The sequence below is a fragment of the Phyllostomus hastatus genome, unplaced genomic scaffold, assembly GCF_019186645.2.
Source record: "Phyllostomus hastatus isolate PE091 unplaced genomic scaffold, TTU_PhHast_1.1 phas_scaffold_78, whole genome shotgun sequence".
Classification (NCBI taxonomy): Eukaryota; Metazoa; Chordata; class Mammalia; order Chiroptera; family Phyllostomidae; genus Phyllostomus; species Phyllostomus hastatus.
Window position 1 is genome coordinate 16,250,024 of NW_025334041.1, and position 17,095 is coordinate 16,267,118.

Below are 17,095 nucleotides of genomic sequence, written 5' to 3' on the forward strand. Positions count from 1 at the left end.
AGAAACTCCATGGGAGAGCTGTCGCCAGGCCACCAACAATCCCGCCCCGAAGCCAGCACTGCCACTATGGACTGTGTGAAAGATGAAATGAGGAATCTGAGATGAGAAAGGAGAAAAGTAAACAAAACCTTCTAGAGGTACAGCCGGGCATCTCAATGTTCTGGTGGCATCAGGGTGCTCTTAGGGACCCAGCTGCGATGTAGCAGAGCATGTGAGAGACAGGACCAAGCCCTGTGTGGCTGAATCTGATTCCCTAGTTGCCACAGCGGGCTCTTTCCACTGATAGCAAGCGGACATTTGAAAAGGGCCCAGTGCCGGCTTTCCGGCATCTTCACTCCTGATGGGGCCTGGTAATCTGTGACAAATGAGCTTCAATTGCTTTTTCTGCAAGGGCTAAAAAGTTACCTTTCCATCACTGGAGGGTCCTGACCAAGCCCATGTCAAGGACCGGTAGGTCAGTGGGGCTGAAATAGCGGCTGTGAAATGAACACTTGATACTGTATATAAATTGAATGATCAGCTGGGTGATTTTAGAACTACCTGGGTGGAATTTATGTGTCTTTTGGAGGAGATGATGGTTCTAGGCCCATGGGAGTACCTCTGACACACAGTACAGTAATCAGTGCAAGCCGGGAGGAGAGCTGGGCGGGGACAGGAGGGTGAGTGGCTCGCCCTTGCCCTTGTTCTTTTTCACCCCTCTCTTCTGGCTCCTCCATTGGCACGGATGCTGATACTGGCACAGCAGTGGCCTCCTTGCTGTGTGCAAACTCAGGACATGGCTCGGTGTTTGCTGGCTCCGATGGCCAGGGGCTTCGTGACATCCAGGTTTCTGGTAGACTGGAAGATGCTGAGAGTGAGCTTGTGAATTCACAGCTATTACTTGGAAAAGCAAATCATTGCAGATGATAATGAAATGTTCCTAACATTCACATACCCAACTTTAATTTTTAAATTTACATCCTGAGGTTTCAGAGAGGGAGCTGGACCGAGAGCCAGCAGACATGGAGGAAGCAGACACAGTGGGAGAGTCAGAGAAAGTGAGAGGGAGACACATTCAGGAGGAGCAAGGGAGACACAAGAAACAGGAAACAGCACAGAGACAAGGAGGGGCTTAACTCAGGTGCACTTCATGCTCTTATTCAATTGGCAACTTTCATGTTAAAACACTCATGACTTCTTTTATTTCTCAATTATCTTTTCTTTTTTTTTGTAAAGATTTTATTCATTTATCTTTAGAGAGGGAAGGGAGGGAGAAAGAGAGAGAGAGAAACATCAATGTGCATCTGCTGGGGGCCATGGCCCACAACCCAGGTATGTGTTGGGGCCTGACTGGGAATCGAACCTGCGACACTTTGGTTCTCAGTCCGCGCTCAACCCACTGAGCTACGCCAGGCAGGGCTTTGGGCTTTTTTTGTTTGTTTGTTTTTTCCTAATTAGTATTAACTTGTCTCTTGGTGAGGATGACATCATTCTTTCCTTGGTTTTGAAGCTATACTTACCACTTATAACAACAATCACAACTGGAATTCTATTAAGGTTAAAAAAGTACTTTTAAGGTAGCATTAGGAAAAACAGATGGAAAAGAAGAAAGGATGGAACATCCAGGAAGCCAAAACCCTGACACAGGTGTTCACAGCTCTGAGATGGCCTGGAGGTGACTAATCTGATTTCTCCCAGAATGTTTAGACGTTCTTGATCATAGCATTCAAACATACCCAGTGAAAACAGCTTTGCTTGTAACATCCAACAGGATCATGAGTAGAAATGGGGGGAAATGGTAATTAGGGAGGTTGATGAGGACCCAAACTTAACTCAGACTGTGAAGCTTCCAAGTTACTACCAGAGCAAGGGTCGGAAAGGGCTTTTATTGAGCACTTTCTGTTTTCTGCATCAGTTCTATATGTTTCACATTTATTATGTCACTTCCATCGCCTCATTCCCTCTGTGGGCCTGGTGTCTCCTGTTAGCTAATTGAAGAAGATGAAGGCTCATTGATGCGTATACTGATCTGCTGCCAATCTTTGTCCTACAATGCAGCATGAGCTCCGTGCTCATTTATCAAGTAATTTAACAACTAGAATATATGAACAAAGCATATATAACCTTTAGTTCAGCCTCAGATAGTTCATTCCATGCATCAGAGAAGAAATTATCGAAGCATATTAATAAGTTGCTAATTTCCAAGTACAGGTAAGAGATACAAAGACAAGTTCAAAAGGGGTCCACTCTATTTCGGTAGATGGAGATTCTCAGGCATAGCTCAGTAGATTAACCAGAAATGGACTCCAAAAGCTAAACTGCAAAATAGCTTCAGACTTGTGGGGAACATTTGTGCTGCCCCGAATTGGCACATGCAAACTGGCATTTGCTGGCATAAAGCTGGTACTCATAAAGCTCATAATTACTTGATTTGCATGAGCTAAAAATATTTCATTGCACCGTCTTACCAGGCACAGGCAGAAGCCAGGGATCTTGGGAAATCAAGATTCCGGTGCTTTGAGCTCAAGGTGGAGCTTTTCTACTCTACAAAAGTAACATAAATTCACATCTCCTTGATGGCATAGTGAGATACATCCCCTGGGCACTTTTTCCCCAAAGGAAGACTGCATTATCAAGATACTGGGTTGCACAGGCGGGCAGGCTGCTACGACTCTCAGACAGAATCTGCATCAGAGAGGAAATTAGTTCATTTCTTCATTGCCCATCAGACTTCCTTAGGTTCAGCATCCAATACACAAACAGCAACAGCAGTTCTGAGGCTGAGCTTGTTTCCTGTATGTGGTGCAGGTGTCTAGTCCAATTCCACAGCTGGGACGAATAAGGTGCTTTCACAAGGGGCTGTGGCAGGAAGCAAGTGCTGAACAAACAGTTAAAAGAGCAAAATTATGAAGAAATTTAAAGCTGAAGTTTTTGCTATGTCTCTTGGTGTAAAACAGGTAGGACTCAGTCCTAAGATAGTTCTTCCAATTGCCAAATAGGACGACTTGATGTGCATGTAAGAAAGGGCCAGGAAACACGAGTTACAAATATGCCAGACTGGGGCTTTCGATTTAAAGTTTTTCTTTCTAGAGGACAAAGCCGAATTTTGGCCGAGGCTAACGACGTCAAATAATCTCCCGTGTCCTGTTGACAAACGAAAGGGACAAAAACATGGCAGACCTCTCCTTGTTCATCTGGCTTTGATTCCGGCTCAGAAACCCGCACTTGCGGCTGCCACCCTGCTCCCGTGCGCCTTCCCAACACCGTGGCTCCACGCTCGGGAACAAGAAAGGGGGGGGGGATCATTTCCTGTAAAAACAAAATCAGATCATTAATTTCCACCAGTGCCGAAATGTCAGCAAGAGGGAAACGGCGCGGCGCAGCGTTTTGCTCTCCCCCGGGAGAGGCCCGCCTCCGAGGAGCTGTGCAGAGCTGACCGCGGACAGCCGGCCTTCCTCCCCGTCGGTAATGAACACCCAACGCGGACAGATCGCAGCGCTGCACGTACCTTTCTCCGAGCGATTTTAACTTTTCCCATGTCCATTAGGCCTTGCCGCCTAATCTCGCTCTGCCAATTGTTCCCATGGTGAGATCATTAAGTAAATTATTTTAAGATCAAACACCCTGCAGTGACAATGGCGTCCCATGTAAGGTAAATGCTTCAAAGGCCCCCCTTTCAAATTACAGCTCTCCGGAGGTATTCATCGCCTCTCCGGAGGCCTCGCCCCGCCATTCCTTGGCTTTTTGCCGCAGGCGAAGGTAGCACTGCTAATTGGCCTCTGTAACAAAACTGACCTGTGGACAGGATAAAACTTGTTTGGAGCTTAGAGACAAAAATTATTCAAGGTTAAAAACACATGAATGCCCCAGCTACGTCATCAAAAAAAAAAAAAAGAGTGAATGAATGTCTTCCCCCGCGGTTCTTAATGTGAAAGAATGTGCTCCCAGCGCGCCTGGGCCAGACAAAAGCTCCTTCAGGTAGCGCGGGCCCCGGGGTCCGGTTCTCCTCCGGGTTTGCGCCCCCTGTGCTCTCTCCTCTCCGCCGTCCTCTTCTTTTTAAGCTCCAGGACAAGGCTCTCCATCCTTCGCTTTGGTCCTTGGGCACCCCTCCCCGGGAGGGCCTTTGATCTGCCAGGGTAATGGCAGATGGAACAATTTAACCGCTTCGTACAGGTGCGGAGAGTTTACTTGACAGGTTGGGGCTTTTATTTCTAGCACATTAGCCGGGCGCATACAAATGGGTTTTTGACAGACTCAAGCAGGTAAAATAGCACCGAGGCTCCGCCAAAGCGCGGTCACACCTGCCGGGATGGCGCGATTTGAAATGCTGCATAAATTAAAGGCAGGTAAAACCTCAAAGCGCCCTGCGGGGTGGGGTTTTTTTTGTTTTTTTTTTTAAACAACTCGCGAAGGTGGTAGTCGTGGGGACCTCGATCTCAAATGAGTAAGCAACAACAACAACAAACGCCTTGATGTCCTCGAGCTCAAAAGAAGCAGGGCTCAGGCACCGTGATTTCAAATCAGCTCTCCTGGCTTGAGGCCGCTAACAACCCTTCATTGATATTCACCGACGCCGAAGAGAAACGGAAAATAAAGAGAGGCGCGTTACAGTGTTTCCCCTTTTGTTTCCTCCAAGGTTTCCGCCCCCTCCCCCTCCCCACTTGCCTGGTCCCGCTTCTTCCTCTCCAGGTGAACGAGTGGGATAAACAAATTGTGCCTACGTGGTGAGACAGCTTTTCCATCGAGAAAACTTTGGCAAATATCACATTTTAGGGTAGACAATATTCCTCGTTAATGACTGTTTAAGAAAGTTGCTGGGGAAATTTTAATCATTGTTTTTCTATAAAAAGTAATTGTTTTGGTGATTGGCAAGCCCTTGTTCAGTTAGTCCTGTTTTTCCAGAAAAAAAAATATGTCATGCAGGATTTTTTTTTTCCTACTCTTGCAACTTCAGTGCATAAATAATTTTCTTACTGCAAAAGTATTCCAGGCCATTCCTGTGGGGAAATGGCAGGTTGAGGAAATTTAAAAGTTGCATCAAATGGTGTTATTTAATGATAGCTTCTCTTTTATTCTCTTATTTAACATATATGTTGGTGATAATATTCTCTCTGTTATCAAATTAGATTGTACACCCAAAATTTAGAGTTAAAGCTTTCCTTTCAGCATTTCTATTTTTTAAACAGTTTCAAAGGCTTTGCAATGCTCACTTTTCTCATTTTCTATCATCTTAATAGGCATTGCAGGTGAGAATCTGCAGTTTCTTGGGAGAGGAGGGTGATCCCCTCTTCACTGTGCTTCCAGCCCAAGTACGAAGAAGCCTTTCTTTTCTTCACCTTGCTGCTCATCTTGTGTTAGAAGTGCCCGCGTTTAGAGACCACATTGACAAAATGGGACAGATCTCGTCTGATTTGTCACAAAGGTGCTGTCTTGGAAAGTCAGCATTGACTCTGTCTTCCCTGAGCAGGTTTTGCACCTAGAACTTGCCAGTCCCTCCTCCACTGAAATCACAATCTGGACCTAGGATTCCCTGGAATCATAAGATTTCAGAGAACGCTTAAACCATTCCCCAGGTTTTATAGAGGAGCTATGAGTAAGGATGAGAAGCTGAGGGCCAGAGATACAAAGCAAGGTGTTTTCTACAGGAGTTTGTATTTGTTTGCCCATTCAATGAGTTCCTCCAGCTTTGCTGAGTGCCACGACACAGAAGGCACTAGGGGGCATGCAAGGATGAATAAGGCAATCAGAATGAGGCCCAAGAAGCCCTCTCTGTGGTAGGCATGTGGGGGGGAGAGGTGGGGGTAAGTGGACACACATACATGTGTGCATTTAGGGATTGTGGGTAAACGAATGATTCGCATGTGATGTATGAAGCACCGAAAGTTTGCTGAACATAGAATGCTACAGGAGCACACGAGAATGAGTAACTGGCTCCAGTAAGGGAGGTAGAGACACCTTCACAAAGGAAGCGATTTTGGACAAGCAAAGACTCAAATATAAAAAAGAGTTCAAACTGCTTAGGAAAAAAAGTGCAAAAAAATGTATGGATGGATTTATTAGATATGTTGGAAGAAGTCACAGGGAGGAGCCTGGGGATGAAAGTCTACCTGGTATATTGCAGTCATAGCATGTTGTAGCTGGGGTCAAGTTCAGCGCATATGCATTCTCACAAACGGCCAGGTTATACTGCCCTAAAACTTGTAGAAGTGTGACTGTAAGGGAAAAGTCATTCGCCATTGGAGCAAGTACACTAGAGCTTTTTAATCCACATAAATGTCTTGGAACATTTTGGGGGGCTGATTTTAGAGCTGCTTAACATAGTTTAACAAACTCCTTCTGTATTTCAAAACCCATCTGTATTTTGAAAGTGATTTTTGACTTTGGAAAATCATGAAAACTAATTTGGAACTAACCCTGGTGAATAAGAGAAATATTAGGACTTGGTTGGGTGGCATTGTTTTTGGAGAAAACAGCTGTAACTATGAAACAGTAAGTCAGATAGACATTCTTATGTGATATAGAAATGGTTCCTAAAAGGTAATGGCAAAAGAGAACATCCAGAACTATGTGGAACAATAATACTTTTCAAAGAGTAAGTACTTCCAAGGGTAACAAGTTTGAAAGTAAACACATTTGTATGTAAAAAAAATCAGTAGTATTTCTTTAGAATGTATTTGTCTCCCTTTATAGTCACACTTTGGTATGTCCATGGGCATAGGTTATACCCCTAAATGGGCTGCTCCATCCTACGTTATGGTGGAGACTGTGAGTAGTCCCCACATTCTTCTCTCCTTTCATGTACTGAAATAGCAATTGCTGTGTTAGAATCTTGTGACTAAGTTCTAGCCAATGGAATGTGAGTGGAATTGATGTGTGCTGCCTCTAGCCTGAGCCTATGTAAAGGAGGGATATACTTTCTGCTTCCTTTGTCCCCTTCCCCACTAACTGGAATACCCACAGGTTGGCAATGAGTCATGTGTACTCTGTAGATGGGGCCAGCCGTCCAAGGATGAGAGACAAAATAGAGGAACCCTGGGTCTGAAAGTGTAGCACCAACATACCAGTCCTGGAATCCTAATTCCAGGGAGAAATGAACCTTTCGGGATTGTTTATGTCCCTGCATTCTAGGGATCTGTTAGAGTGACTTGAATCTATGTATTAACTATTAAGCAGTGGTGGACTGAATAAAAGCATGTGAAATACTCAGAACAACCTTTACCAGCACAAGAAATGCAATGAAAAGAACCCAGTCTAGTAAGAGCAGATTGGTGGCATCTTTGTAAACTATTGAAACCACCTGTGCCTCTCTTGTCATTCAGGGGAGTCTGAAAAATTGATTGCCTTTAGCTTTTTATTCAAGCTGAACTTTAATCTCGTATTTCAAAATGTATCAGCAATATCACAATTTTTTTCACTAAAAGGAGTTGTCATGTGTTGGGGATTGTGATTTGAGAAATTATGAAGGTGTGCTATGAGAAATAGATCATAGGCCAAGCATCAGCTGCGTCTAAACCCAGAATGCCAGGATAAGTGACACCTTTATGTGAGGAAGGAAAGGGAGGGAGGTAGTTCCACAGACGAAGCTGGACACGTGGTGAGAGTGAACTCACACAATGCTCTAGCTCTCCTTTCCATATGAAGAAGCTATGGCCCAGATACTGGAACAGCTTGAGCAAGCCAAAGATTTGAGACAATTTGTTCAAGATCATATGTCTCCAAAGTGGTCAGGTTAGAATTCAAATCTGGTTTGCGCGAGACTGAATGTTGGTGACCCCCTCAATTTATGTTAAAGTCCTAACCCCCAATGGAATGGTATTTGGAGATGAGGCCTTTGGGAAGTGATTAAGTCATGACCTGTCTACTTAGAAGTCTCACAGGCACTTCAACTCCCAAACCTCCAAAATGAGACCGTAGAATGTCACCTCACCCTCAATCTGCCCTCTTGCATTTCCTAGCTCGTAGATGACACCTCTTAGCTACTCATGGCTCAAGCCCAGAATCCTGACTTCTCACTCACTCTGATTCCACAACAAATACAGTGTCCAAATCCTGATTGGAATGTGTTTGTATCTTACATGCCTCCTTAATCCATCTCTTTGTCTCCGCCTTCAGTCACTGCCCCAGTCTAATAATGTCATCTTTCGGGAAGACCCGGTTATTTCAGGTCGACTACTACAAAATCCTGTTTATTGTTTTCCCTGCAAACTCCCTAGTTCTCCTGGAATTCATTCTCTACACTGCATATAGGTTATTTTTCTAAAATGCACATGTGTTTCTGTCATTTCCCTATTTAAACTCTTCATCTTGCCATCGATCCTAAGATGAAATACAAAAGCCTTAAATGTGTGCCGACTGCCCTGTGGCCGACATATCAGCCACACTGAGGGTGCTGTCCTGCGCACTCCGTGGGCAGGTCATGCACTTCCTTGGGATCCGGGTGTTCTTCTCCTCTTTGTCTAGTTCAATCCTGAGCACCTTCCGAGCTGCAGCTTAAACATTATTTTTCTCAGGGGAGTCTTGCCTGACTTAGGACCCCAGCTAAGGCAGGTCTTGTGTGCAGCCTCAGAACATGTCTGGTGAAGGAAAGAATGGACAACGCAAATGATCACAGGCTGAGCCTGGAGTAAGCCAGACCATTGCTATGTAATATTTTTAATGAAAATAACTCACATTCGAGGGATAGGTTTATGCAAGTTATGGTGTATGTTGTTATCTGATATAACAGCAGTATGCTAGTAGATAAGGCTGGGAAAAATCAGTTAGATGAAATAACCATTTAGGAACTATAAATGGGTTTTTTAAAAAGTCCCAGCCCTGGCTGGCATAGCTCAGTGGATTGAACGCGGGCTGCAAACCAAAGCATCGCAGGTTTGATTCCCAGTCAGGGCACATGCCTGGGTTGCAGGCCACGGCGCCCAGCAACCGCACATTGATGTTTCTCTCTCTCTCTCTCTCTCTTTCTCCCTCCCTTCCCTCTCTAGAGATAAATAAATAAAATCTTAAAAAAAATGAAAGATAAACAAGTATATTAAAAAAAATTCCCTACACACACACACACACACACAGAGCAAAGCACTTAGAAATAAATCCAACAAGAAATATAAGTCGACATAAACAATATGTTCAATTTCACTAGTGAACAAATATATACAAATTAAAAACAAGATACCATTTTTTGCCTAACAAATTTGTAAAGATTAAAAAGTGATAATGTTTGTAGCATCATGCACTTGTAGAATGTCTAATTCCTGACACACTTTCGAGAAGAGTATGCACTGCTTGCTCCTAACACTTATCCCACTTGTGTAATATAAGGTGGCATAGAGTAGTCATTCTATGAATTTTTTTAAAAATAAATGAGTACTTTTCAATGTCTTTCTGTGTTTCAGGTACTTTAAAAATATCTAGGTTTAATTCCGATGATGTTTTTGAACGGCGTTTAGGTAATAACTGCCAGATGCCTTAAAAGTTTGTATATGTTTTGGATAGTGCAGCCATATATGACGCAATTTGCCAGATAACGGGTGTGGGAAATTGTCCTGATCCCCACACCTGTTACCCTGGTGCGACGAATAATAGTACGCCCATTCACTCTCAGAAGTCCTGTTTGGGATGATAAAGTCTATGGTCATTGTACTCAGCAATAAATAATTATGAACTTGCGTTACAAAATCCTTTCAAACTTAATCTTTTCAGAGTAAAGTGTAATTTTACAAAAACAGGAAATGACTTAATTGCTTAAGAAAAGACACAGTATAATTTAAATCAGTGCCTGCCCTCACTGTGTGAATATCAGAATGACCTGGGAAGTCTGAAAAACGTCTGAGTCAGACCAGCTGAATCAGCAGCTCATGGGTTAAGGCGTGGCCACCTGCATTAAATAAGCTTTCCACGTGTTTATAAAGTGCAGCCATAGTGAGACTCAGTGACTTAAATGATGTAAAGACATATCCACAAAGCAAAATATTTTATAGCCATTAAAGTTGATGCTCTTGAATTCTATTGATTACCATGGAGAGATAACTCTAATGTATTAGGGTGAAACAAGGAACAACGGGGCATGTTCTTTAGAACCTCATTATATTTTAGAAATATGTATTTTTCATTGTGGTCAAATGTACATAAGGTCTACCATTTTAACCACTTTTAAATGTACTGTTCAGTGGCATTAAGTACATTCACATTGTCGTGCAGCCATCACCACTATCTAAAGATGTATTTTTAATTAAATTCAAGCATATTTCATTACACTCAACATGTATCACATATAATCAATTTTTATGCATAAGTATAAATCTCAAAAGATAGACACTGAAGGTTAGATGTAACTATATTTGCATTCCATCCTTTTGAATGTTCTACTCCGATGTAGGTAGTGTTACTTTCATAATGAAAACAGCTTTATTTTTGAAATTCAGTAGGATGAAATATATGTTGTCCTTAATATGCTTTCACATCTATACTTCAGCCTTGATTACTCAGAATGTAGCTTAATACGGGACATGGCGTTGGGCCGATCCACCAGTTTCATTTCTGAGCAGAGTAAGCACTTCAGAGCCTTTCACCTTCCCTGTGGCCCCTTGGAGGAACGCTAGGGCAGCTTTACCGGAGGGGAGTCCACTGTGGGGAACACAAGTACGGAGCTACTTTGCTAAAATTACCACATTTGGTCAAATATGGAGCTATGCTGATCTGACCAACTTGCTTTTAAATCCAAATGATTGGGCTAAAACTTGGGCAAAAAACTTCCTCCTAAGAACTGTACTTTGTTTATCACACTCGTCCTGATCCTAATCTTAACCAGGTACTAGGTTATTTTCCCGACATATTAAAGGTAGAATGTGAACTGTACGTCTGTTAAAATACTTCCCTAAGTTCGAACATATGGACTGTTGAAGAATGCGTTCAAGTTTCTATTCGTTAGGCTTGCATGCTGAGGAATAAAATATGCCTCCTCTGGCCATATTTCTGGTATTGCTACTACAGGTTTATGGGAGTGCTAAAATGGTGCAGCAAGCATGAAAATTAGTGTCACCATCTTATAAGATTTTTATATATTGCTCTTATTTTTGGAAAACATATGACGGTTATTTGGCACTCTCGGATAAGTAGGTTTGTTTTTCAAAATTTCAGTTCCTGTCAAATCCCCAGCCAATCCGTCGGTCCGCTGTTCCACAGCCCCTTTTAGGGAGAACACCGTTAAGCACTTTAGAAATATCAGATTAACCTTAATACCTGACAGATTAGAAGCCAGACAAAAGTGGGCTTAGGAAAACACTGCAAGGGGAGCCTGAAGATCGGAGTACATCAGATCTGTTTCCTCCAGCGCTCAGCTCTCAGAAATGTGAGGGGCAGGAGGCCCGCTTAAAAATATCTGCCATGTTTGGTGAGCCTTGGGGCAATCGAAACATCTGAGGAGAAATCAAATAGCCTGCCCGGGAGGGTCTAAGAAGCACTTTACTGAGAGGGGCTGGGGCCAGGATTCCAAAGGGAAAATTTCCTCTTTTCTTGCCTTTGACCTTCTCAACCCTACTTCCTTTCTGTCTCCCCTGCCCCCACCTGGAATCTGATTATGGAAAGGGCTGCTGCTCTGAATGCAATGGAAAAATGCCGTGGCGAGCGCTCCAAAAAATGCTGAGATCGTTCTACACTGACAGGACAATGACTTTGGCTTATAGTTGTGAGCAAGAAAGAGCCCATCACATCAGCTATTTCACACAAATGGATACAAGGTGAAAAGGCGGACCATTCTGTGAGTTTATGACTTCCAACAGGCTTGAGGCATATGTAGATATTAAAATTGTAACCACAAAGATGGCTGAATACTATTTCCTCGTGTATAACAATTCCCCTAAGGAGTGTTCATCTTGCCTCCTTTTCAAGTTTCTCTGCCCAGACTCCTCTGAGGCCCAAGGGACTCAATTCTCAGCGGGAATGACAGCCTCTTCGCGACAGAATCTGATTTTGCTTAAAGCACATCTTATCTTCCCAGGTGCCTTTTATATGCAGTCATGTTCTTTATTTTATTTTGTTTTTTGAAAAGCTCTCAATGACTCTTCCTGGAATTTAGATAATTAAAAATCTCTCAGATCATTATTCCTATATTCTAAAAGACTGCTCAGATCAATGGTACCTTATTTTCATTTCCAATACTTCAGAGTCCATGGGCTTTTGGAAATAGAAAGTGCAATCACTCACGATTCTGAGGTTAAAATTAATGATGTAGTTGTTTATTGCCCTAAACACTGATGGGTGAGCTGAGGTTATATTTCAGATGAGAGTCTCTAATCCATCCCTGTTTGGTAGCTAGGAAACTGTTCACGAGGAAGTTTGTGTAATTGGTCCTTCCTTTATTTTCCTTGCCATAAAAAAAAATGCAAAAAGACTTTGTTAATTTCTTGGTAGTATTATGCCATCAGTCCTTGCAAGTTATGGTTTCATGGTTTTCTTACTCTGTTTTCCTCCATCATTTTAGTGACTTTCCTCACCAAGGATTTATTATGAGAAGATAACATGCTTTAATGGCAAAATCAAGAGGGGAGAAGTCAGGATGCTGAATTGCAGCTCGCTTTCACTGCAGAAAGGAGCAAGTCTTTCATCACTCTGGCCGCCAGCTCCTGCCAGCAGCTCCAGTCCGGCTGTACCGCACTCATATCCTGCTCAGTCATCCCATCAGCTGTTCTCGCTCTGCATCCAAAGTCCATGTACTGACGTGTGGCTGTTTTCCTAAAACGTGATTCTTCACTCAAGTGTATTTCTCTGGTTTTCTTTTTCTTAATTTTTAAAAGATTTTATTTATTTATTTTTAGAGAGAAGGGAGGAGAGAGAGAGAGAGAGAGAAACTTCAACGTTAGACAGACACTGACCGGTTGCCTTTTGAATGCACCCTTACCCTGACCAGGGACCAAAGCCACAACCCAGGCATGTGCCCTGACAGGGAATCGAACCAGCAACTTTTCACCTTGTGGGACAATGCCCAAGCAACTGAACCACATCAGTCAGGACATAGTTCTCTGTTTTTAAACACTACTCTCACAAGCTAGGATGTCAGCTTTATAGGCCTATAGCAGAGTCAAAGCCACATAACAGGTGCTCAATGAATAATTGTTGCTTAAAGAACCTGAATTGAGGAGAAAGGAAGGGAGAAGGCTGGCAGGGCAGTAGTAATAGTAATAGTAGTAATAGAAACAAGTGAGAGAAAAGAGAAAAACTGTTAAAGTATAAGAAACAAATAGAGCTACTTGTTCAAACTCAGCAAAGGTCAGTGGAGTCCTAACCGCCCTCCTAACCCCTGAATGCACAATGATCTGGACATATGATGAACTCCCTCCACCTTTTATCATAAAGATTTTCCACAGTGAGGGAGGGTTTAACACGAAAGGATCTATGGCCCTTAGTTTCTTGGGAAAATTAATGACAATCATGATTTTGAACAGGCACCTGTGAGACATAAAAACGCCTGTGTTAACTATGGAGCCGACTCTGAAACCCAAGCATAAACGAAAGAGGAGCTGGGTGGGAGCAGCCACGCTCTGCTCCTCCTCGGGCCCTGCTTTCTTCATTTATTCAGTTCATGCATTTGTTCAGGCGCACAGACTCGGTGTGTACTTACTGAGCTCGAACTTGGGCAATATCCTGGGCTGTGTATTGTGCAGGGTGGGAAGATTCAGAAGAAACTTTCTCTGCCCTCAGAATTACAGTCTCATAGAGACAAGGAACACGTCCACAGTGCTTACAGTACGAACCCCACGTGAGATGGCAGGGAGAGCAGTGCGAAGGCAAGGCTGAGGGTACTCTGAGCGAGAAGAGACCACCCCCTGAGGCTGAGACAATAGGAGGAGGCTGCTCGACTGAGGCAGCACTTAATTGGGTTCTCAAAGGAAACTGAAATCAGAGATGGCTCTTAACACGTTTAAATCAACATTTATTAAGGGCCCTGGACACAAACACACTGCAGGGATACATAGATTCAAAGACATGATTCATGACCATGCTGGTCGATGACAGAAATGAAACCAACTAAATAAACAGAAGGGCAGAACAGCATAAGGACTCTGGCAAATGCCATTCCTGGAAGAAGGAGCAGCAATAAAAGTGCACAGGTGAGAAAGCCAAAGCCATTGGAGCCAGGAGTGAACTCAGACTAGCTACTTGGGGCAAGTGGTGCCTAGCTGCTCCATCTACCAGCCTGCTCAGAGAAACTGGACTGCTCAGAGACCCCAGTCATGGGGTCAGGTAGACTCTGCCACCCAGTAGAACTAAGGAGAGGGGGAAGCAGGGCCTGGAGCAAGTGAAAACAGAATGTGTAGGTCTGAGGAAAGGAAGAAGGGACAAGAAAGGGCAAGATGTTGGTCTACAGCCCGCTCCCCCTTGAAGAGTCTCAGTGCTAGAAGTCCAAGGCAGTGTGATATGATAGCCTAATTTCATGTCTGTCTTCTTGACATGTAACATGGACAGGTTGGTCATGACCTTGAGGGCAAGGTCCTTGCTTGTGCTGTTTGCCTTTACCCCTACAATAAAATTCTGTGCTGAGTATATGATATATGCTGACCAAGTGTTTTCTGGATGAATGAAGAATGAATGAATGAATGAATGAATGAATGAGGTGAATCCAGCCCTGCTCCTTAGCATATATATTAGACTCCCATGGAATTTAAAGGGTCCTGGAAGATTCCTGACTTGCTCAAAATATCTCCTGACAAGCTATGCAGTACATTTTCCTTTATTCCCCAGACTGCTTCAAAGTTCTATTTTTTAAAAAAAGAGAGACATAATTTACATAGAACATTATATTAAAGGTTTTAAGAAATGCTTCTAGAAAGCACTCTGATTTTGTCACCCATTTTTCAGTTAGGTCATATCTCTGTTATCCTGTTGGGAGGTCAGGGGTCATTGATGGAACCAGGCTGTGATGGGTTGTACTCGTGGAGAGGAAACGAAAGATGATTTTGGATCTCAGAGCCCCAACGGGAGGACAGAGCCTCAGGGTAGGACTCCAGAGCAAGGGCGCTGCTGGCCTGAGGGGGCTGAGCCTCAGACCAGTGATTCGGGGCAAACGGACTTCTCTGGGTTACGAGATTTCAAAGAGTTCCTATATTTAACATTTGTGAGCTAGAAGCCAGTTTGTAAAATACTACATCTTACTGGCATGGTTTTTTTCTATTTTTGTCTAATACATCATCCCAAACATGTTTAATTAGTCGCTAAGATTTAAAAATGGGAAGAGTCATAAAAATCAGATTCTCTTGTACAACTGGAGAATCTAACGTCACTGGGGTCTCATTGCCACAGGGCTCAAGGTGAGTGAGTGGCTCCTCCTTGCAGAGGTTCAAAACTACAACTTTAATTGACATCAGGAAAGTCAAGTCATTCTCCTATTCTCTTTGTCTTCAGGGGTAATAGGATCAAACATAGAACCTTCATATAGTCTCTGGAGAAGCTGGGCACAGTGTCTACGGGGAGTCCTTGTTCAGAGAAATGAATTCCACAGCTTTGGTACAGGGAGTCCATAGGACAGCAACCTTGCCCTGTTTATTTGTTTATTTTTTGAATTAAATTCTTGTTTATTGATTTGAGAGAGAAGGGGGGAAGGGGGTTGGAGAGAAAGAGAAAAGCATCCATTTGTTGTTCCAATTATTTATGCATTCATTGGTTGAGTCTGGCCTGTGCTCTGACCAGGGATTGAACCTGCAGCCTTAGCATATTGGGACAAGGCTCTAACCAACTAAGCTGTCTGGCCAGGGCTGGCCCCTTCATGTTTAGATTCCTCTACAGCTGGTGACAAAAAAAATGTGCTCTGATTTATTTTTGGACATAAGTTGGGAGTTTGGCTCATAATGTTTTGTAGCTTTCTGAAAAGGACCGTACACAAAATAAAGAACTGCTGTTACCACTGAACCGTGTGAAACAGCCAGAGAACATTCGCTAATCCTGCCCAAGGCGCTAAGAGAATTCATGGCTTAATGGTGTGGCACACATACTTCCCACTTCACTCTCTAGCGCGAGGAAGCCAGGATGGCCCAGGCTCCACGGAGGAAAAGTGCACGTCCACCCCAGCCCCACTGGGGGTGCTTGGAGGAGTGAATCTGTGATAAAGTCTATTCTAGAAAACACTGACTTTCAAACTGCTTTTTTTAAAGGGTCTTCTGCACCTTACCCTGGTGGAGGTGTGCTGGGGAAGGAGAAATAAACATGCCTCTCTAAGTTGATTATGGGGCCCCCTGGCAACGCAAGGGCAGCCGTGTTCCTCCTTTGGACCTCACAAGGTGGAGTCCACAATGCATTGCACTTCATTTTCCAGAACTTTCCATCCTTGCTCTTTCCTAGAGCCTTTGACCCACCTCCATTATTTAAATTACCCCCATTTATACTTTTTAAACATCAACTTTCCTCCCACTGCAGCTTTTCTCTTGCCAGTATCTTATTTTTGTCTTTCCACCCCTTGCCCAATTTCTATATGTTTGTCTTTCCTTTACCCTCTCAATTGGTTCTAATCTCTTCTTAATCTTAATCAGCTGCTACATCTCAGATGCTTCCTGCTCAAACCCCAGGCACTAATGACGTCAGACCTCTGTCTGGGCTTCAGGGCTCCTCCTTGTTCCATGGTTTTTTGTTTTTGTTTTTGTTTTTGGCTCACAGAAACCCACATTATTCTGGTTTCTCTTAGACCCTGACCATCCTGTATTTGCTTCTTTTCTTGTTTTTTGTTTTTTTTTTTAATTTCCTGAATTTCCTGCCCCTTAACAATATGCGTCACATCCCAAAATTCCATGTTGGGCTTTTCTCTCTTTCATTCTATGAACTTACTTGTTTCAGTGCAAAAGACTCCTAAATCTATAGTTCTGCATTGTTCTTTTTATTTGAAGTGCAGTCCTGTATTTTCATCTATCCCCATTTTTCTTTACATCAGTATCTCCCAATCAGCCCAAACTCAAGATTTTCAGAACCAAGCAAACTCTCTTTTCCCCACCTGATATATGCGTCTTGTCAAAAGCTTTCTTTTTTTTACTTCGCCAAGTTCAAAATCCGCAAGTCACTTTATGATTCTATTGGCTATTTAGTTTTCATATCCTGTCAAGTCTTCCTTTGAAATGTCTCCCTGTCTCTTCATCCCAGC